The sequence below is a fragment of the Natator depressus genome, chromosome 11 (assembly GCF_965152275.1).
Source record: "Natator depressus isolate rNatDep1 chromosome 11, rNatDep2.hap1, whole genome shotgun sequence".
Lineage (NCBI taxonomy): Eukaryota > Metazoa > Chordata > Testudines > Cheloniidae > Natator > Natator depressus.
Window position 1 is genome coordinate 63,878,189 of NC_134244.1, and position 27,044 is coordinate 63,905,232.

General features: G+C 44.0%; 1 protein-coding gene across 33 annotated transcripts in view; it reads left to right on the forward strand.

Moving 5' to 3' along the window:
• MAP2 (microtubule associated protein 2) overlaps positions 1-27,044 on the forward strand; it is a 340,979-nt gene that overhangs the window by 116,821 nt on the left and 197,114 nt on the right. Inside the window, exon 1 of one of the 33 annotated variants that reach the window (XM_074968037.1) lies at positions 753-774. The exons of 31 other annotated variants lie outside the window; for them this stretch is intronic. The gene's annotated coding sequence lies outside the window, so the exon portion shown is untranslated. Of the gene's footprint in view, positions 1-752; positions 775-23,980; positions 24,125-27,044 lie in introns of those variants that run through there. One more of the 33 variants, XM_074968036.1, reaches the window with a different exon arrangement.

The window sequence follows — 27,044 nt, forward strand, 5'->3', positions numbered from 1 at the left end:
TACTGGGCCTTTATGTGAACAGAAGGTTTTTCCTGTTAAATAAAAACAACTTTTCCTTCACTCGAGCAGTACATTTATTTAAAACAAGTAAAAAGCCACAGAGACAACGTCCATAGGGAAAATAAATTATTTCTAGACCTGTTTCTTCCCATCAGATAAACTCCTCCCGAAATGCTGTTTAACTAAACTGGGTGCCTGTGGGATGCCGAAATTCCCCCTTTTTTCACTGTAAATCATTCAGCTTTCCAAGCTAAGTCTGGCTGGGGGAAGCATGCATCACCAGTGCGGTATTTCCTGAATACTCTCACAAAATGCTAATAATAATAGAAGAGGGCCCAAATGTACACTAAGCCACTCGTGACTTCAGTTAGCGGCATAATAGCCAGGTCTGTATAACTTCTGTCTTTATTTTGATACTGCTGACATGATGTCAGAAGAGCACAGAGCACTCGGTGAGCCAGAGGAACACATGGCCTCTAGAAGGCTTCGCTAGACCTAACAAAGGGCTCTACTGTGACTTTAGGCACAGCCCCGAGTAAGGTGTGTAAACTGCACTAACCTAGATGTAACCCTTGGAGGTGTTGTGCCTGAGACCCATCTGAGACACGATTCCTCCCCTGTTTCCAGGAGGTGTTAATTTACTACTGGCCTACATTGGGAGCTAACAACTATTCTCTCTCCATGCCCTGACCAAGCTCTGCTACTCTGGCTAGCAATCAGGGGAACCTTCATCAGTCTATTCCCCGCCCAGCGGATCAGAGGGACGAGTAGGAGGTGAGTAGCCTTTCTTTCTCCGTCATGCCTTGGTCCAAGGTCCAGGTAGCCTGTATAGGAGATTCTTACTCCCTTGGTGTGGGTGCATAGTCCACATCACAATCTAGCCCCTTTAAAAAACATTCAGATCCATTGATCCTGCTTTTATCGCAAAGAAAATAAAAATAAGTCTTCAGCACATAGTGGTGGAGGAGCATGGGGTAACAGATATGAAGAATGGAAGCTTGATATGATGTAGATGCAGAAGACAAGACAGGACCCTGCAGAACTTAGGAGTTCCGGGAAATGCCATGAAAGCTTTTCAAAGGTTACTGAGCCCGTAGCAAATAATCATGAAAGGACAGGTAGAGATTATTTGGATCTGTACAAACTTAAAGTGTGAGAGCCTTAACTGCTCGCAGAGCTATGGCACAATTGTTACAATCCTCAGTTCTGCCTATGAAACCGTTACCCTAAGGAGACAGACTTAGATATGTTGTATATTAAAATGAAGTAATAGTTTTATGGTAATTGATATTGTTTTGTGGCACATCAGTCACAGTTTCTGCCTTGTTAAACACTTTTAAAGCTGCCTCAGTGAGCACAGCTTCCATTCCAGGACCTCTGGGAACTCTAGGGTTATTAATCTTTGCAGCCATGGTTGGGAATGCTGAGTTGTTTCAAATGTCTCATTTTTGCCTAAGCAGTATCTGCATCTTCATGGTAAAGTTCAAAAAAGCAATTGTGGACACAATATTATGAGCTAGTTTGAAAACCCCCCACACATTCACCTGCATCTGTGTGCATGTTTGCTATTCCTGTAATTATTAAATTCAGACTAGAAAGACACAGTGGAGCTTGATTTTAGTGAAAATTGGCCTATATAGATTAAAGAAAATTACTCTTCAGTGGCATTTGGTGTGCATGCTCCAAAATTATAGGGCCTGATTCAAACCCAATGAAGTGAATGGGAGCTTTTTAGTGGGCCATAACCCTGTACTGATCAATAGGGCATCTGGTTGTAAAGATCAGATTAGAAATGGTTTCTTTGATTTTTCAAAGGTAGTGGGGAAAAAATCTTGAGAACCACTCAGCTACAAATAAAGAATGTTAGAGCTAATGGATGTACCACTGAGAGCTGCTAAAAACCTCCCTGACCTGCCTTGGTTTTACAATGCCTAGCAAAACTTGCTGTGTTCTTGCAAGATGAAGGTTTTGCTTGTGTGTGTGTATCTGGTTTGAAAAGTTCTATTGGATCAGGTGTTAATGATCATTATGATACAATCAAACCAGATTGCCCAAGTCATTTCTTATAACAGGACTCCACTGTTATATTGTGGGGTTTGACAGGATAAAGGATCGGTTCGGAAATAAAATCGGGCACTCACTGTTTATACAAAAGAACAAAAAATGTGTGTGGATTCTCCTCTTTATATTTCTTGGGGCAGTACATGATTTATGAGCCTGTCACTGAAGTTTCCTTTGTCTGTTTCCTTCATCATGAAGATTCAAATTAATGACACTCCACATCTGATTAATAGAAAGCTTTATGACAATGAAAATGAAGCCTAGACACCTTACTTAGCAGTCACATGGCTACTCCAGAACGATAGCAGTGGGGTGGAAAATTGCAGAGCGATAACTTAGACGTGACATATTCTTTGCAAACTTTCAACTGAGTGGTTTCAGAGTAGCAGCCGTGTTAGTCTGTATTCGCAAAAAGAAAAGGAGGACTTGTGGCACCTTAGAGACTAACCAATTTATTTGAGCATAAGCTTTTGTGAGCTACAGCTCACTTCATTGGTTGCATAAAAGTGGAAAATGCAGTGAGGATGTTTTTATACACACAGATCATGAAAAAATGGGTGTTGATCACTTCAAAAGGTTTTCTCTCCCCACACCCCACTCTCCTGCTGGTAATAGCTTTTACTAATAGCTTAATGGAATCACCACTTTCCCTTAATCTGTGTTTAAAAATAGATCTCTTACAGGTTTCAGTTATAGTATGATCCATTCAGTAATTTGCATGGCATTTTGTATTTTAGGGTGAGAGTAAGGTGGGAAGGGGGAAAGACACACGGCCTGATCCAGAGTCTCCTGCCTCTTCAGTTCATTTAATTCAGTATGGTTAAAGCATCATAATGTGAACAGATGGGTGTTTCACAGATGTACGTTCTCTAGCACTTGATTCCACAGCGCGACATTGAGGCATTACCAGCCACCGTCTGGCTGAGTGTGTGAGTAGGGGCAGAGGGCAGATGCGTTCTGCTTGTGGAGGACAAGCAGTCAGCGGATGAGTGACAGGGGTAGTGCGAAGACCTTGTGCTCTTGGGGTGAAAGCACCAGAATGCCGGCTGCTCTGAGCAGGTGCACAAGAGGGGAGGGGGAAGGAGATGGTTGAATCATCCTTTGTGCAAGGGGGAGCCGGAAGCTGGAGCTTTGTTTCATTACCAGTAAAAAAAAAAAAAAAAAAAAAGCATTCCCTTTCTCTGCAGCTGAGGCAGCAGGACACTACTCTGCTGAAAGTAGCGGCGTAATCAGGGGAGGCACTGCTTGGGCGAGTAGAGAGCTGTGTGGATGTATACACAGGTACATACCCACAGGCTTCAAGCAGGCCTTTGCTCGCCTGTGCTGGGCTTTACCGTCTACACAGCTATTTGTACCGGGGCTAAGGAGGCTACCCATGTACGTGGGCTACATGCCGCTGAAAGAAGTGTGCAGGGTAGACATCTCTTTGGCAGCCATTGGTCCTTACTCAGGCAAAACTTCCACTGATGTCCATGGAAGTGTTGCTGAGTAAAGATTGCAGGATTAGGATCTTTGATATATTCATTTCTTTGTTGCTTTAAGTGTGTGTGTGTGAGAGAGAGAGAGAGAGTGTAGGTGAATATGCTGTTAAAAGGGCCATTTTTGGCTTTTTAGAAAAGCGTCCTGTACTTTAGTCTGTAATCTGATAGACTGGAGAGGGACTGGCTGACGTGGGGGATTGTTAATGGCAAATTTGTCAAATCCAGTTGCATTGTGTACTGGCTGAGGGTTGTTTGCATCTACTCACTCCTCACTTGTCTCTCGGAAATTGTTGTGGCATTGGCCCGGTTCTCAGTGCACAGCTGTCCCTACACAAAATTTCAAACAAGCACCACTGTGCTTTCTCCTGTGCTGCCCCCATGCACAGGGAGAGCTCCCCATAACATCTGCAAAGCTGCCTCACTCTCTTTCAGATCCCTCCTTAAAATTCCTTCTGCTGGAATACCTAAAATAAACTCAACCGTGCCTCCCAGTCAGAGTGCTCAGACCATTGCTTATCATGCTGGTCAGTATTGTTTCCTTGTGCTCTCCCATCTGTCTGTATCCCTCTGTTGTCTCTTGTCTTACACTTACATTATAGGTTTCAGAGTAGCAGCCGTGTTAGTCTGTATTTGCAAAAAGAACAGGAGGATTTGTGGCACCTTAGAGACTAACAAATTTATTTGAGCATAAGCTTTCATGAGCTACAGCTCACTTCATCGGATTACATTCTAAGCTCTTTGGGCCAGGGACTGTCTTTTTGTTCTGTGTTTGGCAGTGCCTAGCACAATGGAGACCTGGTCTATGAGTAGGGTTCCTAGGTGCTACTGCAGTACAAATAATAATAAAACCCTTGGACGTTTCAGCAGAAAGGTCAAGAACTGAATGAGCATGGAAACTGGATGACTTTCTCAGCCCCTAAAAGTGGCACCTCAGGTCATGGTTGAGGCACATTGACGAGGAGACGGTTTGGGGACACATCGTGATCTTGTTAAATGGGGTGCTGGACTGTGAGTCAAGATTTTATTCTTAGCTCTGCCACTGACCTGCTGTGTGACCTTGGGAAAGTCACTTCACCTCTCTGAGCTTGTTTCCTGTCCCACCCTCTGCCTGTCTTGTCTATTTAGACTGTAAGCTCTGATTGTCTCTTATTGTGTGTTTGTACAGTGCCTAGCACAATGGCACCCTAAACTCATCTGTGGTCTCTAGGCCCAGGTAACATAAATAATAATTGACTGGGCAGCATGGAAAATCTTCACCTGTCACAGCCCTTGTTTTATTATCCCTCTCGATGCACAGGGAGAGTCAGCACTTCTCAGAAATGTACAATTAATGCAGAAATGGTTTTCTTTGAAACAAAACCTTGAGCCATTAAATTAAATAGCAGCATATGGAGATGTGGTGAATAAAAATAAAATTAGACTGAGAAAAGGCCTTAAGCTTTTCAGCTTATGGAGCTCTTTGTGTGCTCAATCAGGTGGCCAGCATCTGCTCAGCGCCTTGAAATTGGGGACAGGCTGTCAGGAGACTGCCTTCTACACATAACCTTTCCTTCCAGGGTGGAATGGACTAGCTGGTCATAACTAGCCATCTTGCAGGTTCCTGAGCTGTAAAATCACTTGCATGAAAAAATGCTATGTTCTGTCCCCCTCAGGTAAATGATGGAGTCAACCCTGACCGAGTAGCATTTAAAAGGGGTGTGTGTGTGGGGTGGGGTGGTGAGAGGAGAAAAGATATCATAGTTTTATTGCAAGTGCATAGTTCTCATCTGAAAAGGTATGTTTAAATCTTTCCGCAGCCATTCCAAAGGGTGGTTAGTACTAGCTTCTTTGTGTTCTTTGATGGCTATTTTTGAAGGCAGTTACAATAACCGGACTTGGCATGTGTGTAGCACCTTTCATCTGAGGATCTAAAATTGCTCTAGAAAGCATTAACTGCCTCACAATACCCTTGTGGGATGGCTAAGGGGGTATTATAGCCATTTGGGGTAAACTGAGTCATGGAACCACAGAAACTAGAGAGAGAGGAAACCTGTTAGTTCAGCTACTGGATTCCCCAGCCAGCCCTGAATTTTCCCTACATGACACCTTTTAGGGCTTTATCCCATGTTCTTTGAAAAGACCCAAGCAGTGAGGCTTCCACTACCTCCCTAGGGAGGCTATTGCGTAACCTCGCATACTCAGGAGGATTTTCCTGCTATTCAACCTCCAAAATCCCTTCCTCAGTTCCAGCCCGTTGCTTTTGTATTTACCCTCCCTTGTAACATCTCCTCCCACTGCTGTTACTCAGCCCAGGCACCCAGTACATATTTATCTCTCTAATTTTTCCTTATCAGATCATCCCTTATGGCCCCTATTCATTTTAGTTGATTTTCTTTGAACTCCCTCCACTTTGCCAGCCTTTCTGGTACAAACAGAGAGGTTAAAAGCTATGGCTAATGCCACAGAGCGAGTCAGAGACAGAACCAGGGATGAAACCCAGGGGTCCTAATTAGGCCAAGGTGAAACTTTCAGGTTTCAGGTGATGTGGGTCTGTTGGAGGGTCCAACCTGGGAGCTTTCTTGGGAGTTTCAGGTTCTGCAAGTTTTTCTCTGAACCAGAAACTTCAAAGCCCCCCTTCCCCCCCGCCCAAGCCCCCTGCAGTCCTCCAATGCCCTCCTCCCGGCACACACCAGCATGTGTCCCATTTACCTGGAAATCTTCAGACAGGTTGCTTGCTGGATAGAAAAGCACCCAGCCCTTACCTTCCCCCTCACCCTACCCCACCCCACCCGCTTTGTGCTTCTGCTTTTTTGAGCAGTGGTGTGAAAGCTCTCCCTGGAGCCTCTGAGGGCCTAGGTGCCTAGTGGGAGCGGGTGCTGTACACTGGCTTTGCTGGTGTAAGCGAGTGTCTGACAGTGTCCTCTCATGGCTGATCCTGAGCAGAGGGTATGTGGTCGATCTCCACAGCAGACAGCTGTTACCTCAAGTGACACAGGCCCGTGGTTTTGGAGCTGGGGGGCCAGGGTTCCAGCCTCTCTCGATTGTTATAACAACCGTGCCTGTTGTCTGCAGCCTGGTGCCTCTCATTGCAGCGCAGAATCTGCCTGCTGTAACCGTGGCACTTGGAGAGCCTGCCCCAGCCACTGGGTAGCCCCACCACTGTCCCCTCCTCCCCTTTCCCTGCTGGCTGCCTGTGGGGCAGAGTTTGCTCCTCTTCCCAAGCCTTCGGCAGCAGTGGCATTGGGCCTGGTCCTCTGAATCATTTGCTCCTTTCTCAGAGACTTGACCGTGGCCTAGCCATGGTGAGGAGAGGAAGGAGGCAGGTGTAACAGGGGGAGGGAGGGAGGACTCATGAGGGGCCCTGCAACAAGGGGTCAGAGGAAATGCAGCCATGGGGTCCTGTAACAGGGCTCTGAGCAGGATTCTGGGGTGCAGGGAGGGGGTGGGATGACAGCAAGAGGGGCGAGCTATGCCGCAAGAAGTACAATATGGAGCCTATAATAAGATGGGGATGGGTCTGTACGCAGCATGGTGAGGATACAGCAGCTCAGGGGGAATGCAGCATGTGGGTGTGGCAGCAGGGTCTGGGAGGGTGCATACCTCTCCGGAGGAGGTGGAGTTGGCTCAGTAAGGGGCGGGTGGGGTGCAGAGAGGGGCGGGGTGAGTGAGTGTGCAGGACACAGAGCTATTGCTGGGGCAATACAGGAGGGAATGGGGAGAAGGGAAGGCTGAAAATGGGAGAGGGATAGAAAGGTTAAACGGAAGGTGAAGGGGATAGAGGGGAAGAAATATAAATACTACAGCAAACAGACATGGGAAAGAGAGAAAATCCAGTGAGCTAATTTTTTTAATATTAAAGGTTAATGTCAAAATGTTACAGAAAATAAAAATGTAAAATAGGGTCTCTCTGCATCCCCAACCCCACGCCCCAAAAAAAGCCGGAGTAGGGTTGCCAGTTAGGTTGGACGTATTCCTGGAGGGTTTCATCACATGACATGATCTTTTAATTAAAGGTTAAAATTTAATTCCTGGAGACTCCCGGACAATCCTGGAGGGTTGGCAATCCTGAACTGGAGCCATAGAGGGGTCAGAGAGGGGACTTGATCCTATATCCCAACATAGTAGCTACTGAGACAGTGTCTTCTCTGCCCTTAACATCCGTCAGGAAGTTGAAAAATGGGGGAAGAAGATAAGCAAATTTGATGTGAAAGTTCATTATGTTTTAAACATTGAAAGAAGAAGCAGATTGGATTTTATACTTGAAAATCTGCCAGTTTTTTAAAGTGCATTTGGTGGTGGTGAAAACCATCCTTTGACTCTTAGAAAGCAGAATATTTTGGAAGGGGGCTCGGTAAGAGGTGCTACCTTTGGGATTAGTAAAGTGCTTTGACATCTGATAGGTGGGGCTTGTGGAGACACTCACTCTTGCCTGGAACATGTTCTGCAAGGAACTTTGATCTCCAAGACGTGCTTCCTGCTTCATCCTCTCTCACTGATGGTATTTCTTACCAATCTGGGGCAGATGCTCCCCATGTGACCTGCCTCCCTTCTATTGGGGCTGGAACATTGGAGTCAGAGAAATGAAGCCAGGGAAGGGAGGTAGATGCAGGTAGCCATGGGAGAGAGAGAATTTGCTATAGGGAGCGTGGTCGGAGTAGGGTTAATCAGAGAGCCTGGGAGGAGGTAGATTTTGTAAGATGGAGAAGAAGAATCAGCAGTTGAGGGGGAATCAGTATCTGCTGGAGGGGAGAGAGGCTTTGAGGAACGGAGGAAGAGCAAAGAGTGTGTTTCACAGTGCCACAATGGTTAACCACAGATGACTGGATTTCCAGTGCCAAGATATATACAGTGGATACAGTTTCAGAAACACTTGGCATGAGTTATTTCTAGAATTCCCAGTCCCTTGGTGCTCTGAACAGATGACATCTTGCAGAAAATATCAGACCTTAGCAAAGGCTCACACAGTTTTCCCAAATGTGAATTCTCTCCCAGTGGACTGAGCAAGCCACATCCAACAGGTGTTCGGCGTGCAGTGTTTGGATGCTGCTTTGTGTATGTGAAAACCGTTCTCTTGGCCTGAGCCTGCTTTCAGTGTTTTTAATGGGCAAAGAGCCTGTCCCACTGTGGTGTAGTCCTTCCAATCATCATGTGTGTAGACCAGGTACCGTTATTATCTATCTATGGTACTTATAGAGCCATATAAGTCACCATCATGTCTAAGCATTTCATAGTCTCTTACATATTTATCTTCATAGCACCTCTGGGGGGTAGGGAAGCACCGTTATCCCCATTTTATAGACGAGGCACTGAAGCACAGAGAGACAGACTTGTCCAGGGTCTCGCAGAGTCTGTGGTGGAGCAGGACTAGAGCTCAGGTCTCCCAAGTCACAGTATCCTAACGACTGGACCACCTTTCCTCTGTATTATTTTGTTTGGCACCAGATTCTTTTATCCTCACCTCCCATTATAGAGCACCTGGCTGCATTTAGATTGTAACTCCTGCCTCAGAAGAGCTTATCAATTATTATATGTCTGTACAGCACCTAGCACAATGGGGTCGTGTCCTAGCTGTGGCCTTTAGGGGCTGTCGCAATATAAACATAAACAATGATAATAATGAGTGGTCTCTTTGGGTCTATTTCTCTCTTGCCTTGCACTTTGTTTAGTCATTTGGGGTGGGATTTGAGCCAGGACCGTAGGGAATTTGGCACTCATCTCTGATTAAAAGTAAATAGGTGCCTACCTCTCTTACGTCCATTTGAAAATCACAGACATAGACCATGTTACCACTCTGATCTGGTAGTATATTATACCCACTTTGTATTCTCTTTACACTTGTGCAAATGATTCCACAATGAGCCTGGTTTTCCTTATATTAAGGCCTCTTTACACCATTCTGGCAGTGTAATTTACACTCACTTAAAGGCCTTTTAACCAGAGCTGGAGTGGTGTAAAGAGGCCTTAGTGTAAAGCTGATTCAGGGGTCCAAGGTGTAGGGTAATGGAGAACCAGTGCTTCAGACTTCAGTGAGACTACTTGAGGAATAAGGTACTATTCAGTGTTAGCAGAGGCATCTAAAGCTGTCCCTTTTAATATTAATATAAACAAGTCTCTGCCTGATTCTTCAAAACCTTAGAGAACTATTTACAGTGATGCTGGTGAAATGCTAAGTCTTTTAATCCATGACTTTTTAAAGTTTGTCTCTGAAAAATCAGATGGAGGGACAGAATAATTATTTCTTTTATTCTCCACATTTCTCATCCCTTTAATAAGTCTCCACATAGAGAATAAGAAATAAGCTAAATTGAGGAGGAAATAATGTTCCTTGTCCATGTGAAAATGTATTTAGAGATTGTGCTTTAAAAACAAAACACATGCAAAGAAAAGAGAATAAATCCTATAATGAAAACGCAATTCTTTCTCACTAATCTATTGTCCTATAAGAGCTCATTCAGACAGGATTTATATGTTATGCTTGGCTGTAAGCAATAAAATGTTTTTAAAATATGTTTCAAGTTGGCCAAATTCTGTAATTTTAACTTACACTGCCTAGAAAGCAAGAATAATACAAAAATATGGGTCCAAGCTTGCAACCTATATTCATGCGACTAAGGGCTGCAAGATTGAGCTGTATATTAAGGGTCTGATGCTCCACTTTATTGATGTCTTGACTTCTGGGCTTCATATACTATATGCCACATCCAATTTGGTTCAGAGCTCAGGTTGCCGTGTTGAGATTATTCAGGCATAGTAAAGAACAGTAATCATACTATATATGCCACTAATTTGAACATATATTTTATATTCTTTAAAGGGGTTTGTCTTGTGTTTAAATTTTGAGATCACTGGTGAGACAACAGTGGTCATTTTGGGTCAGAGTTAAAGTCACTGTACTGTGTTGAAATACATATACTTGATGCTCGATATGAATAATTTTATGGGTTGCTGTAAGATTTACAATATCCTTTACTATTAATTTCCTTGCTTTTAAGTGCTTGGGGTTTGTAAATAATATGCTAGGAAACTAAATTGTCATCATTCCACAATGTTCATTGATTTTTTGAAACCATTTGTTTTTGCTTTTGGAATACATATAATGGGACAGGTTCTCTGGCCAACTGCATGGATGTTGCACTGCTCCTGCAACAGAAAGAGAGCAAAACCCAACCCTAATTTCCTTGCTGGGTATACACATGGTATGGGCAAGTCCCCAGAAAGCATAGCAAGTTCTTTTACCATTGTTCTCAAAGCTTGCAGAGCAGATGTAGTGATGCACTTCAGCTGCCCTTCAGTGGAAAGGTGGTCCCGTAGGGAAATGTACAGTGCAAGCTAGAGCAACTTTCATGTTGCTCTAACGTGAACTGAGGCTAGGGCTGGGGAAAGGATCATGGAGTTTTAACTGGCTCCATGACAGCCTCCATTTCCCTCTCTGCTGTGCTCAGGGAAAGGAATACAGCAGAGAATCTGTCCAAGTATATCCAGGGCAGGGGCCATTTCTCCATATATGTTTGTGCAGCACCTAGCACAGTGGGGTCCTGATCCTAACTAGGGTTGGTGGACATTACCATAATATAAATACTACATAACATTCATATGTGTGAGAGAGACAGTGTTCCAGCAGCCTTGAGTTGAGGGAGCTGATGTTCCACAATAAAACGTAAATGAAGAAGCTAACCAGCATCTCTTGCTTTATTAACCACGGTAACTTTGCCCTCTCCCTTGTAGTGGCTTCAAGTGGTTCCTCCCAGTCAGCCTTGGAGGGAGGCCATCTGCCTCACTACGCCACCTAGTGGCTGATAGCCAATTGATGGGGGATTAGCACAGTCTGTGCCAGTAAAGAGTCTAGGGCCATGGCCCCTTGGGGTGGGGAAGGGCAATTAGCAGTCTTCAGCCCAGCTCTCAGGTTGGGGCAGACACAGTCTGGCTCAAGCCCTCTGGGCGGGGCCGAGCAGTAACAGTCTGTGGCCCAGCTCCCTGGCTGGGGCAGACAGCAAACGCAGCCAGGCTGTCCGGACCAAGGTGGGTAGCTTGCCACCCCAGCGGTGGGGTTGGCAGCAGGGGTAGAGGGACCCAGGGCCCAACCTACTCCACTGGGTCCCAGGCCAGGGCACTGCCAGTGGCAAATGGTCCCACAGCTGGGTCAGCAGGGATCCTCCCGAAACACGGTGACTCTATTCAGTGACACAACCGAACTAATGTCTGGCTTCCCTGAGCTACATCCTACCCCTACCTGTTCGTAGGGCTCTGTTGCTTGTGGATTCTCAGTCTCCTTGGAGTACTTGGTGGCCAGCAGTCCCAGCAGCTCCTTGGGGTTCTTGGCCGATGGCAGTCCCAGCAGCTCCCCTCCCTCAGGGTCCCCCTCCAGGGGCAGGGGTTGGCACAGTTGGTCTCTGGTGCAGGGGCTAGCAGCAAGACAGGGGTGTCCGGCTCCTTCCCTGGCTCTGGCTCAACTGAACTGGAGGCCCCGCCTCTTGTACTTCTTGTTCCGCTCCTCTGATTCCAGTGTGAGGGCCAGGCCACCCACCAAAGGGCGGGCAGTGCTTCCTCCCTGTCAGCCTTGGAGGAAGGCTGCTCTGCCTCGCTACATCCCCATGCCATCCAATCATAGGGCAGATTTTCAGATTAGCTCAGGGCCACAATTGGGGCCAGATTTTCAAAAGTGCTCAGCTCCCATTTTCAAAATTGCCCAGAGTCCAACAGCTTCCAGTGTGACATTTATGGCCAGAATTTGGAAAGAGCTCTATGCTCAGTGTACTGAGTTCTTTTGAAAAGAAGCCACATATTTTGGTGCCTAAATGGGAACTGAACTGTTCTGAAAATCTGGCCCCAGTTATGGATGCTGAGATCTTTTTGAAAATCTGGTCTATACTGACCTCTGGATGCTTTACATCTCTCTGACTGCCTTTCACCCACCTCTCATCCTACCCACCACATTGTTCCCAGTCCAGAGATAGCAGACATGACTTTGACAGAACAAAGAGTGCATGGCTTGTGTGGGGAGGAGCTAATGTGGGGCTCCATTCAAAGTTTATTTTGGGTTTTGTTTGGCTGGAAGGTAATAATCTTGCCAGTGCAGAGCTTCCAAGCGCTAACCTCGCTGTCAAGAAGCTTCCAAGCCAATAATGTACATCAATGTATCATTGAGCTACCTTTCTTAAGAGAGGTCCCCAGATGAAGATTTAGCTAAGCTTGAGTCAAGTTTGTAAATATTTATCTAACTTAACACCTGAAAGCTTGAGAGTTTAGCATTAAATTTACATTAACTAAAGATCCCAAATACTTAAAAGAATGGAAATGCAGAACTTAACTCTGCCTTCTGAAATGTTCACTTGCTTGTGTGATAGTAATATGTTTATAATTGTACAACGTAACCAACAGTGGGTTCCTAAAGCCTGTATTCTACCACTTCCCTTTGCCAAGTACCAGCATGTGACACAAATAGTCCCATTAATTTCAGTGGGAATAACCACAGAGTATGGTGCAACTCAGCACGAGTAAAGATGGTAGAGTTGGGACTGTAACCTTAATAGGACTGTAAATGAATATACTAGGAATAAACATTTATATATTGTCTTTCTCGGTGCTATTTGTTGCCCTTTTGTGTGAAGTTGCCTTTGCATTGTGTTGTTGTGTAATATTGTGCATGCTGGTTGCATTTTTTCTCAATTCTTTTAAAAATTACAGAAAGTTCAGAAAATTTCTCTTGAAAGATCTTGGTCCTGTTTAATTATTTGAGGAGGGATTTTCAGAAACACTGAACACTCCTGATTTGTGAACTTCCCATTGACTTCGATGGGAGCTGAGTTAGGTCAATATTTAATGTTTCTGAAAAATTCCTCTGATGTATATATGTATCTTGGATGTTACACTCTGCCATACCCCCCCATATTTGAAGCAGCATGCCCAGAATAGTGCTTTGCAAAGACAGATCGAATTATTCTGAGCAGGATAGCTTGCAAGTACTCCTTTGGTTGAATGTGTGTTCTGTCTGATGTGTGCTAGGTTCCCAACAAGTTGCTACTTCCTCTTTTTCAGGCAATGTGGGGATTATTCTGCTAGGAAATTTACAAAACTTGTTGTTTTCCTCAAAGTTTGCAGATTAATGGCTATTTATTTTTTATGACTGTAGATGCATCCGGCCAGGGGTCGTCAGTCTCCGGGGTGGCGGGGAACCAGACCTCCTCGCTACTTCTGTCAGGTGTGTCGGGGCATTAGCCTGCCTGAGCAAAGAGTTCAATAGCAAGGACCAGGCCCTGGGTCAGGGCAGGGCAACAAACAGCCAGTAGCTCAGGGCCCTCAGGCAGGGGCAGAGCAAAGGCAGAGTTAAATAGCAAACCCAGGCTCCTGGCTCTGAGTGGCCTGGGAGAGGGGGAGACTGCCACCCACGAGATGGGTGGCGGGGGGACGCAGGCCCACCCACTCCACTGTGTCCCAGCCCGGTGCCCTAGCAGCAGCAGAAGACCTGCTGCTGTGTCAGTGGTGTTCCTGGCCGCAACACACTGACATTGGCTCTGGCAGTGTTGCAGCCTGACTAGGGTCAGCTGCCCCCGGGCTACTTCCTACCTCCCCCTCTAGAGGTACCTGGGTCCAGCTGGCGTCCTCCAAGGGGTCACACACCATGGGCTCCTTGGGGTAACTGGCACTCGGTTGGCTTGGCTGCTCCTCGGGGTAACTGGTGAGCGGCAAGCTTGGCAGTGTCTCTGGGCTTGGGCTAGCATCAAGCATTGGCTGGTCTGGCCAGACCTCAGGTCAGCCACCAATTGCCGTGGTCTCCCAGCTGGGAGCTCCGCCACATGCATCTGGCCTCTCCGGTGGCTGTGTTTCAACTGAGCTCTGGTGTCGGGCTTTTATACTTCCGGTCCTGCACCTTGACCTCTGAGGGGCGGGTGCAGGGTTCGCTGGCTCCACCCACTTTGCCGTCCAGAGAGGCTCGTCCCTCTCCGGGGTGGCGGGGAACCAGACCGCCTCACTACAATGACAAAAACAACACCTTTGAATTACTTATCAGTTTTTAGAGGAGCCATTGAAAAGGTATTCAAAACATGGAAGCTTCCTGCTAAGTGTGGTGGAGATCTGAACATCTTTCCAAAAATAAGACAGCAAGACAATAAAATTGAGGTACCCTTTGTCTGCCTCTCTGCAGTGTGACTTCTGAGAAAAAACTCCCTTTTGCAAAACTGAAGGTTTTGGGCTCAGCTGACGAGAATGGGCCTAACTCCATTGTAGTTGAACGCTTTAAATTTATGAATGAAAACAGCTCTGTCTAAGATTACTATCCTGATAAGGTACAGTTTGTTTGTACTGCTGAGGCTTGCACTGACTTCATCTGCATTCAGTCGAGGCACATATGAATGAGCACAGGCTGGCAATTTAAATTAAAATATCTGATATCAGCCACTTGCAGTGTATCCTCAAAGGTGTGAAGTAGCTCTGACTATTGGCCATTTGTCAATAGTGTTGCTCCCCTTCAACCCAAGTGGCTAGGCAAATATCAGGGCGCTGGGGATTTTCCAGTTGGAAGTAGAAGTTGATGAAGTCTGGCATTTTCTTTGATGCCATCTTTTTTATTTACAAGGAGTGTATGACATCTGATCACTCCAAACATGAGAGGGTCCAAGAACAAAAGGAGCAGTTTTGTAGCTTACAGCCCCAAGTCTCTTTAGCCAACAGACCCCAAAACACCCTTTCTAGCTTTTTCAAGGGTCACACGTTGCTCACAGGCTACTGCTTGGCTTCTTCTTGCCGCTGCCTCTCTCTTTGTTCTTGTCTGTTCTCCATTTCTGTCTGTCTGTCTGTCCTCCTTTGCCCCCTCCACACCTGGTCACAATACCCAGTGGAACTCCCTGCCCATATGATGCGAGTTTCTGGGCAGATTCTATTAGGCTCTATTTTAGTTGTGGCCCCTTAAGTGTTTCTTACAACTATCTTAAGTGCAGGGTATGTTCACAGATCAGTTTGAATGAGGTTTTAACTCAACCCGCAACAAGGTTTCACCCAGCTTGCAACAATAGTCATATTCTAATGCTTTATAAAGTTTAAAAAAGGGCAAATGACAATTTAGATTTCATTAGAACAATGTCCTTGTTTAAAACCATTATTGGAGAGCTCTTATCCAACAGGATGTTCAGCGATACTGTCTACTGAATAAGGTCAGACTGCACTCTCACATTTCGTAATGAACCCATGTCTCTTAAATATAACACCCAAAATGTATTCACAATTCTGGTTCAATCCTTTTTCATCCTGTTATCCCATGCTACACAACCTGTCTTCCAAACAAGTTCCACATGGCTGCTCTTGAACCTTAGTAAATCGCAGGGCTCACCAGGCCCTGAATATTCCCCTACCTTCTTTATAAGGGGATGGGAGTCCAGTTTCTTTCATGGATGCTGCAACATCATGTTCATCTTGCACCCAAGTGGTCAAAAAACAGCCTCCTCCAAAAACAGCACACAGTCCCACAACCTGGATTGGCTGAATGGGGGGATTGCCAGATGAGTGACACAATCTGAACTTGGTGTCTCCATAGCACTCTGGAAAACTATGGGCCAGCCCTAGGCCCTATCTGGTGCATTGGCATTAAAAATGGAGCACCAAAGCCAGGAGGAAAATTCTCTGATGGAATTACTGCGTAGGGCTGTCAGGCAGTCTTATGCTGCACCTCTCCCAGCCCCCAGTGTAGTTCTGGGGAACTAGATGGAGTGACACCTGTGCCATGGTTTCAAATTCTGGGTTTCAGAACAGCCCACTGGTTTCTCTAAATTGGAGTAGCCTCTAAGGCTACTCTGAGGTTCTGCTGGAGGCCACACCAGCCCACATAACCTGCAGAATCTGGATGGTGCAAAGATGTCTTAATGCCACCTCTGGACCCCCTTCTCCTGGGCTGTGCCTTTTTGTTCTGCACCTCTCAGGAGTCTAGTACCAAATCTACCTCCAGGTCTTTTGAGCGATAATATACTAGCTGCCCCCAGTGCTTTCTTTGGTCAGTGTCGGGATGGAAAGTTTCCAAGACAATCCCATGTGCAGTGCTGCAGGAAGTGGAATTAGTGATTCAAAAAGCTTCTCTCCCTCTTATCTCTGGGTCATTATTCAAACAATGTCCTTGCATAGTTTTAGGGGTCATTATTCTGCTGAAGGGTGCTAGCTTTTGAATACATATAACACCAATAACCAAGCCACTTGTACAAATAAGAGATCTCAAGGCAATTTCTGAAAGAGTGGGAGTGCTAACCCTGGTGTCCTGGCAGTATTCAGATTGGGTCCTTTATCCAAGCTTCAGTTAGCCAAAGGACTTCTATATCCAAAAGAAGATCATGTCCTCCGATGTATATCAAATACATTCAAAAGTCCCTCACTTATCCAGAACCCCATTTATCCTAATTACTCTCACGACTCCCATCCCATTCTAATGAATGACGTTTGACTATGATTATGTTTTACCTTCCTAAAATATCCCTATTAATTTCAGTTGGGTACGACATTCTTCACTTCCTCCCCTAAACTCTTGTTGAGTGTTACATCATGTTGTTAAACAGCTGCTGCTTTTCACCCTAGAGGCAACTGGAGGCAGGTGAAGTCATTCTTGTGTACACATAGCTTGAAAATCATTTTGCGTGGCACTCTGAGAGCATGGGAAATGAAAACTGCTATTAAGTTATCAGGTCTAGGTTTCCCTCAGACCCATTTTACGCTGGTGTAGTTACTCATGATTTCCCCATGTGTAAGCAAAAGGAATCAGTCTCATTATGTTAATCACAGGAAATTTGCTTTTATGGTGACAAAGAGAGGAATCAATCTCAAGAATTTCATGCATTAGCTTGCAGAATCTACTATATGAATTTCAAAGCAAATGTAACTGTGAAAGTCCATTGAGAAATGCATATAACAAAGTTATCCATGAAAGGAATCATCAGTAGGATGTGTGAGACTGTATATGGGATTAGAGTGAAGTGTTCATCAAGGCACTTTCATAGGGTTCATGGTGCAGTGGACTGACCATAAGATGGGGAGCCAGGAACTCTTCTTTTTAATCTTTTTTCTACTGCTGATTTGCTGTGTAGTGTGTGGTTAATTTGTGTTTTCACTTTGAAGATGTGAAGTGCTACAGAGAAGCTAAGTAATATTTTTATGTAGACACTCACAGAAAAGTACAGAGGAAAGGTAAGGGCTAAATCACATTCTAAATTGGATCTGGTCTAAAATATGGGGGACTTTTTTCAGGGGGAAATCAAAACTTTATTCAAAATTCACCCCCCCCCCTTTTTTTTTTTAATTCCCACCGTTTCTTGAATTTATTCTTAAAAATTGACAGCAGGAATCGGGGTACTGGAACAATTTGTATATTGGGTCTGCTGAGAACCATTGCACCAAACTGTAAACCTTGTATATGATGGAAATCACTTCAAACCAGGGAGTGTGGCAGAACCCCCAGGACTCCTACTTCCAGCACCTATGGCAGGAATCAGAATTGTTGACATTTGAAATGTTGAGCTAAAGTTTAACCATAGCTTAAACACATTCCACTATCTTTAATCCAAATAGATTTCTAAGAATATTAAATGTGCTAAATTGCTTCTACTTGTGACATTGATGGGGGATTTGATGGTAGAATTAAAGCTTTTGTAATGAATCAGGTATAAAATGAGCTAGTTTTTTATTAACTTTTATTAATTTTCATAAAGAAACAAAATACAAAAAGGTAGATGACTTAGAGATTGCATATTACCAAATACCACACACTTCACAGGATAGCCAATATAATTATGCAATTACGCAACTTTACAACTTGTCAAAGTTGCAAGGACAGACAGTACTACACAGACATAACATATGAGGGTGAGGGTAACAATACAAAAAAAAATCCACACAAATAGGCAAAAAAGGGAAGGGGAGGATGGGGCTAGGGATGAGAAGAGGGAGGGCAAAAAAGGAGAGGTCAGGTGGAATAGAAGTCTGGCATTATTTGAGCTAGCTCAGCATTTTTCATCCAAATGTATCAAGAAGAGGTTTCAAATTCTTTGAATTCATATAATCGCTTTCTATGTCAATGAGCTATTCTTTCTTTCGCTGCTAACTCAGCCAGGTTCGAATACCACTGCCCTATTCTGGGCATAAGCCTATTCCTACATTTCTGTGCTTGGTAACAACCAAAGTCCTTGCAATGGAATTAAACCCAGCATAGTACATATCTAACCCTAGGATATAATTTTCAGCTGAGGTTTGATTACTGAAGGCCAAGTACTGTTTTCACTTTTGTGTCCACCTCTTTCCACAGCTGGCTGATGGTGAACAGCCACATACTATATGTACCAGAGTTCCTTTTTCTTTATTACAGCACGAACAAATATCAGAGGACAAGGCCCCATTTTTCACAACCTCTGTGGTGTCCAGTATATTTTGAATAGAATATTCTGTTGTATCAGGTGTAGCCTGAGGTCCTCAGGAGCATTTTTAAAATTCCCTCCTCCGCTGTGCCCCTGAGGTTCTTTCAAGGGCTGTGGTAATTCCCCAGGCCATGTTTTCGCAAAGAACTCCAGACCTGTGGCGTTCCTCTTCATTAGTAAAGCACACGTAGTGGACATGGGCCTGCGGAGCTTATGAACCATTTCCAAGGTTCTCAGTAGCTCTGGGGCCTCTGGCAGCCTTAGGACATCTGGATCTAATTGGTACAGTTGCCATTCCGCTGAGCGTGGTAGGTCATATCACTGCTTTAGCATTTAGAAAAGAGACAAAGCTATTATCCTTGACTAACTGGAAAATATATATATTGCCAGTTCTTCCAAATTATAGGTGTGTCCCGTCCCCCCCCTCAGTTTCTAAGGTTAGGTTGGCCCAGATAGGTGATTTATGCATGACAGTGAGGATGAAACTGATATCTCTTAGCTAGGATAGCTCTGGCCCTTCATGTAATTTTGTAAGTTTGTGATCCCCCCCTCCCCCGCCCCCCTCCGCACCAGCCCTTGGCTATAAGGAGCTGGCATTTTTAAAGTGATAGTTGTGGGCATTCACCAGGCCCCCACAGACTAATAATGTTATTACATTTTTTAAAATAAGATGGAGGGAAGTATACAAGTAAGTCACTTAGAATATAGAGCTGTGTAGGCAGAATATTCATTTTTCTTACATTAATCCTCACCCCTCTCTCCCCAGGCTCATGAAGAGAGGATGCCACCTATTAGTATCTCTAGTTTTTTGAGAGAGTACAGGATCTAAATTTATCTTCACTAGTTTCTTAATGTTTCTTGGTAACTTTATACTTAAGTACTTCCTTGCATCAGTTTGCATATGGAAATTCCTTTGAGGAAAAACCCCCACTACATGACAACCCAGGAGATTTCCAACAGGTTTGATTTTTCCCAATTTATTTTGGAACAAGATATTGCTCTGAATCTTTGAATTAGCTACAGGAGGGCTGGAATAGTGGTTTCTGGTTTGGCTATATACACTAATTACAGATAACATTAATTTATATTCCATGGAACCAAGTTGTATGCCTCAGACACCCGGAGAAGCCCATGCAGCTCTTTCTGGAGGCTCAAGAGACAAATCAAAAAGTAGTAGAGTAAGCAGGCACCCTTGCTTAGTACCAGAAGAGGCTGAAGGAATCCAAGGTCATAAGAACATAAAAACTGCCATGCTGGGCAGGGCTTTGGAGCAGAGCCCAGAGCTGGAGCGCGGAGCAGCTCCGGAGTAGTGGAGCTGCAGGTTTTTGCCTGGAGCTGGAGCGGAGCCGGAGCACAGCTCCAAAGCCCTGATACTGGTCAGACCACAGGTCTGTCTAGCCCAGTATCATGTCTCCAACAGTGGCTAGTACCAAAGCTTCAGGGTAAGTGTACAGAGCAGGGCAATTTTGGGGAGATCCATCCCTGTCTTACCCACCCAGCTTTTTTGAACCCAGTTATGCTTTTGGCCTTCACAACATCCAACGGCAACGAGTTCCACAAGTTAATTGTGTGTTGTGTGAAAAGTATTTCCTCTTGTTTGTATTGAACCTGCTGTCTTATTAATTTCATCAGGTGACCCTGGTTTTTGTATTGTGGGAAAGGGTAAATAATACTTGCCTATTCACTTAGTCACATCATTGGTTAGAATGCAAGGAGCTGGGTGAGAATATAACATTTGGATCTAGGAACTATTTCCTTCTCCAAATCCCAATTTTTAAAGGGTATCAAACTATACCTCCAGCCCATGCTCTCAAAATTTAAGGCTAATATGGCTTGTAGTTTGGGGGCATCATCTTTCACTGCCAGAATATCAATAAGTTGTTGAAGGTTATCAGAGCTATGATGGCCTCAGATTAACCCAACTTGATTTGGGTGTGTGATAGAACCCAAATCCTTCTCCAGTCTCATTGCCACAACTTTGGTCAATATGTTGACAATACTATAAATAAGTGAAAATGGTCTGCAACTGGAACCTAGTGTGGCATCTCTTCCTGGTTTAGGAATAACTTATATTAGGGCTTCCTTCTCTGTGGGGTGACTTATTAAATATTTTAAGTATCCTGTGAGAGAGGAGGAGAAGTGTCTATGGAATTTGGCAGGGAAGCCATGTGGCCTGGAGGTTGACTCCATATTCCTATTCTTAATCACCTCAATTAACTCATCCTCTGTAGGGGGCATGGCCAGTTTTCGATGCTGGGTTGCAGTAATGTAATATTTGTGAAAAGCTGATCTAAAGCATCTTTGGAGGAGTTATGTTCAATTTGTACAGATCTTTATAGGCATTAAAAATCGTTATTAATACTTTAAGATCAACGTAATTTACCATGTTTATCATGGCTGGACGAGATTCTACATGCAGAGGTCTTTTGTCTTAGGTGGTATGCCAGCAACTTGCCAGCTTTTTCTCCCAATTCCCAGAAGTTCTGCCTGAGCTGAAATATGGCAAATTCAACATGCACCGAGTGCAACTTATTGAGTTCATATCCACAGTTAACCAGAGAGTGCAGAAAATCTGGAGATGGGGCTCTGACATAAGACAAATCTCAAGGGGTGTCATTTTCTCCACATTATCTCTTCTTGGCAGATGCAAAATTATAATTCTACCCCTCAACTAGGCCTTGAGTGTCTCCCACAAAAACCTGTGAGATGATGTTGAGGGTTCATTTGTTTTGAGGAACAGGCCAAATTATTTTTCAACAAAAATTCTGAAAGGGGGAATCTGATAAGTGAAGAATTAAATCTCCATCTGCATGGCTATGTCTTACCTTGATCTGTTGCTATTTGAAGAGTTATAGAGGGAAACTCAGAGACAGAAATTGTGTTTAATGGAGGAGTCAGTTGCAGAATTAGCCAAGACTTTGGAGATCAAAAAGAAATCTATATGGGAATAGGACCTACGTTCTGGAGAAGAATATGACTAATCCCTACCCATTGGTGATGAAATGTTTGTCACTTGCTGTATTCCATCCCATCCCCCCCATACAGAAGCCCATGAGGGTGGGGAGTCTACAGATGAAATGTTTGACATTTATTCCCCAGATTGCTGATTCTCTTGCCACTTGCCAGACTTCTAGGGAATACTGAGGAGAGAGCTCTGGGGGAAAGAAGAGCACAAAAGGGCAAGTTAAAGCAAAAACATAAAAACACATAACATACATATAACAACTTAACTTATTACCAAGCATGGTACATCACAATGAAAAGGCAACAATAATCAAACACCTAACTCTAGAAATAAAAGTAAACCAATCAAAAGTGCAGGATGGGATGGGCTGGGGAGACACTATCCATGCTGGGAGCTCCACCAATATCCATTATTTTAATTGGTTATTAATTATTTATTTTATCGGGCATCTTATTTTTCCCATACCACAAAGTAGTAACTCCATTGTAAGGGGAAAGGGAGCCCACACTCCACAAACGTAACATTTTTTTTAACCAGATATGTCAAGGATATGCCTGTGTATTGTCTCCTAACTTATAATCTTTTTAGTTTGCCTAACCCAACACCAGAGTATTGGTAATACATCTTGAGTGGGACATTGTGTATTGTGGGGATTACCTTCCCACAGCCCCTCCTGTTTACAACCAAACATTGTTTTCTTTCCCCATGTTAAACAAACATATAGGTAATAAGGGAGAAACCAAATTGCAAATGACTGCACCAAAGAACACAGCAAACAATCCAGTTGAACAAGTGACTCTTCTGCATTAACTTCATAGTTGGTGTTCATGAGCTCAGGGTTTGAGCTTATAGAATGTGCTAGGGTGGGGGAAGTTGAATGGGGCTTGGGCAACAAGAGGAAAGACTGGGGCAGTAGGGAGAGCAGGGTGGATGAGGAAGGCAGGAGACATGGTGTAAAGGGAGGAAGTTGGAGGGGATAGGGGAAGATAGAAATCACTGTCCATATAGCGCCGCAACCTGCATTTGTCTTCTCCTCTACTCCATCGATCCATGGGGGTATAGCTATATTGTTCAGCTCCTGTGCAGCTTTCCGTGATGTCTTGCAGGGAGGAGAGCCGCCTCTCACACTTCCAGCCCAGGGGAGGTCTAGCTGCTGAGCTTTGAGGCCCCCTAGCAGCAAGGCGTGGTGGCACAACAGGGTCTTCCGCTGGCACCGATTTTTAAAAGTGGAACTGGAACCCGCACATTTCTACGGAGCCATGGGGAGCTGCACTGCCCCTAGTGATCTCTCTTTGGTTTGCATCGGTGCTGGGCTAACACACAGGCTTCATGTAGTCACAAACAAATGGTTCATGTTGGTCTGTCCAGTTCGGGGTAATGTCCAATGTTTCATTAATTCCCCAGCACAAATACTGGAGCAAAGGCACTCAATATTTAAATAAATCCTTTCCACAGTCAGTGCACTCCCGTGAGATCAATTTGGGATGAGGTGTTCCTTAATTCCCCTGCTGGGGCACTTCACATTCAACAAGAAGGGATATATATGTCCCAAAAGTTAATCAAGTATAAGCTTAGAGCAGAAACGATAAACCAAGTAAGCAGGTTAGTCACAGTAATTGGATAAGTTCAATGCAGGTAAGGCAGACATAACAACTGGGAAGTAAACTTGGTGTAAAACAGAACAGGTGCTCAGTTCACTTCAGGCTATCTAAAAAACATTCTGCTTCTTGTGGCTTTGGGATCAGATGAACTCCCTCACCAAACACTGACATGAAATTGAGCTGAACCCTCCCTGCTTGGCAAGTTCCCTTGCTCTTCTAAAGGCTGATCTCTGTGCAACCACTTTTTTCCCCCCATAAATCTTGAAAAATGATTATCTTGTTTTGGGACCTACCCCAAAACGTCCCTCCCACCCCATGAGCTAGTTGCACTATTTTTTCTTTTACAGTAAATCTGATCAGTTTGACAATCAGGTTTGGTATTTGAGCCTGGCTTAGAAACCTGTGTGTTCTCTAACTAGCTGAGCATTTCTGAAAGGAGCTTGGGGTTCTAGGGGCTTCCCTTTCTCTGCTCTTTCAGGTACTCCTATAATTCTCACATTATTATGATGAGACCTTCCCCAAAGGTCTGCCACTTCAGATTTAAGAGAAGATAAATCTGTGAGGCTTCTCTGCACCTGATCTTCCACTGCTGACATTCTCCTTTCTGCTTCATTCACCTGTTTTGTCAACGCTTATGGAAAGGAGTTCATCGAGGTAAGATTTGTTGTGTTGTGGCTGCTGTGGACATGATATCTATGACTGCAGCAACTATTGCCAGCAAGGCCATCATAGACATTGTGTCCTCAGCAGGAGCCGTCCTGTTCAGGGGATGGAGGACCTCCATTCTCCTTGTTAGTTGTTTACTTGCAGAGTTCTCAGTAGACACATCTGTGCCTGCTGACATTCCAGAGATTTTCTGGTACCTCTTCCTTTATTGGAAGGGGCGGGAGGGTCAGTCAGAGCCCTGGACTGTGAATGGAAATTGAGATTAGCGAATGGTTCTGGAGCCCTGGCGTCCTAAAATGAACCAGTTAAAGTAGAAGAAGGAAACATTATGATTTACCTTTAGACTTAGTAGGGTACTAACATTGCTGGCATGCTCATTTTTGAAAGGGAGGATTGAGACCCATGGAGAAAGAGAAGCAGGCAGCTTGGTCCATCAAATAGGGCACTGTATTAAGTCAGGAGGCCAGGACCCCAATTCAGCAAAATACCTGAGCATCTACATGACATTAAGGACCTGAGCAGATCCATTGAAGCTGATGGGACTATTCAGGTTCTTAAAGTTAGAAACGTGCTTCTCTATCTTATTGAGTCGGGGCCCAGGTTCTGTTCACATCTATAACTCTGACTGGTGAGTGACTTTTGCCTGGTTATTTCTCCTTTCTTTGCTGCAGTTTCCCCACTAAATAGTAGTGATACTTTTTTATTTCAGAGTTGCTAAACTGCAGGCTTCCCTTCTTACATGGCCCGGTTACTGAGAATTATTGCAGATGTTTCTACTTGACTGCCTATGTTACATTAAAATTTGCTAAGTGAGAAATTGTTCAAACTAATTCAAGTAGATGTTGCTACATGTTATTTCGATTTCTTTTGCTGGTTTACTCGGTCTCACTGTCAAGTAAGTCACAAGTTATCTGAACGACCACTTATTTTTAATCTCTTGAGTGAGTGGGTGGATATGGAAGAAAATGCTTAGCTACCCAGGGATGATACTGAGTCTTAAGAAGGCATAATTTTAAAGGGGGAGAACTTTGTATCTTGTATTCTCAACTGCTGAGCAAAGGTTGCCAGCTTAAACTGGTTTATTGGCATAATGCAGTGCAAGATCCAATGCCACGAGAAGCTTGCAATATGATCTCCAGTTCAGGAAAATCATCCTGCCCTTCAACATTTGCTAAGTCCTGTAATGCCCATTAAGTAAATGGAACTTAAGTACATGCTTGTAGTTAAGCATGTGCTTAAGTGCTGATCTGAATAGGGATAGATTTAAAGTATATGTCTATATGTTGTCATGATCCCGGGGATGGAGCAGAATAGATAACGTGTATATTTTGCATTGGACTTCTTGATCTGTGTTCATTTAAGGTCATGTCAGCTCAAGTATTAGTTTTTAATTGTTTGTCATGTGAAATCTGATTTAACTAAATGATTCATGCTTTTAAAAGATATTTTATTTATAAATTTGAGATAGAATAACAACAAGCTAGAGCTCTCAGGATGAGGCATGACAAGACAATTAATAAAACATCATTAGGTTACACAGTAAATGAAAGTACAAACTGAACTGACATTTAAGGAAACAATTTCACAATAATCTTTGATATCTTACTGCAAACTCACTTCTGTCTTGATTCTTCCTCTAATAAAAGGATTGGGGAGAGAAATGGCCTGGAAAAATAAATATATTTGTCTGATAGCTTCAAAGGATTCCATATGGCATCAGTCACACTGTGAAAAGCATTTTTGGGAGGGTCTGAATGTTTTAAATCTTTAGTATTGACTTCAGCAGTAAAGATGAAACAGGAAAAAATGGAAATCAGAGATAGATTTAAGAAATACCTAGAAAGTTGTTATTTCATTAATGAGGGTCAGCTTGGATTCACAAAAGGGAGCTCATACCTGAATCATCTGTCTGACAGTTTAAAAAGAAAAGGAGTACTTGTGGCACCTTAGAGACTAACCAATTTATTTGAGCATAAGCTTTCGTGAGCTACAGCTCACTTCATCCGATGAAGTGAGCTGTAGCTCACGAAAGCTTATGCTCAAATAAATTGGTTAGTCTCTAAGGTGCCACAAGTACTCCTTTTCTTTTTGCGAATACAGACTAACACGGCTGTTACTCTGAAACCAGTTTAAAAAGAAGTAACCAACTGAGATGACAAGGAGCAAAGAGTGGACGTAGTTTATCTAGATTTTCAGATCCCTTGTAATAATACTGTGCTCAACTAACGATGAATCTCTGAGGTCTGCAGATATTCTATCGGGGGAATAGAGAACTGGCTTAGATTGCCAAGGCCAAAGGTCCATGTGCTGGGAGGCACTGGGAAATGGAGATGGGCAACTGGTGGAGTGCCACCAGGTTGAATAATGGTACGGATGTTTTTTTCATTTTGTCAATAGCTTGTGAGAAAGAGCATGTAAGTACCAGCAAGATAACAAAATTTGCTGAGGATACAGAACTGGAGGGTGCAGCCAGTGTAAAGGAAATGGACAACACAAGTCAGAAGGCCCGGGATAGACTGGCAGCGTGAGATGGGCAGATAAGTTGTCTGTGCATCAATTCACTGTAAAAGAAATTAAAGTAGGAGGCTAGGGACAAAACCAGGGCCTCTTTCAATCCTGAAATTTTCCACAATGAGTTTTTAATCTTCTGGTCTTTTGTACCTGCAGAAGCTGGTAACTCAGGCTGCAGCTTTTCCCAGTTCCCATCACTGCTTTATTTTTATTTTATCTGAACTGTACCGGTAACCATGGAGATACTTAGTGATGCTGACTCTTGCCTCAACCTTCCTCACTGCAGAGCCCCTTTGAAAGGTTTTGCAGACACAGTACTGTGCATACATATGCCTCTCGGAATTAATTCATTTCCTTCAATTTAGTTTCCTCCTCCTAAAGGAAAGAGAGAGAATCC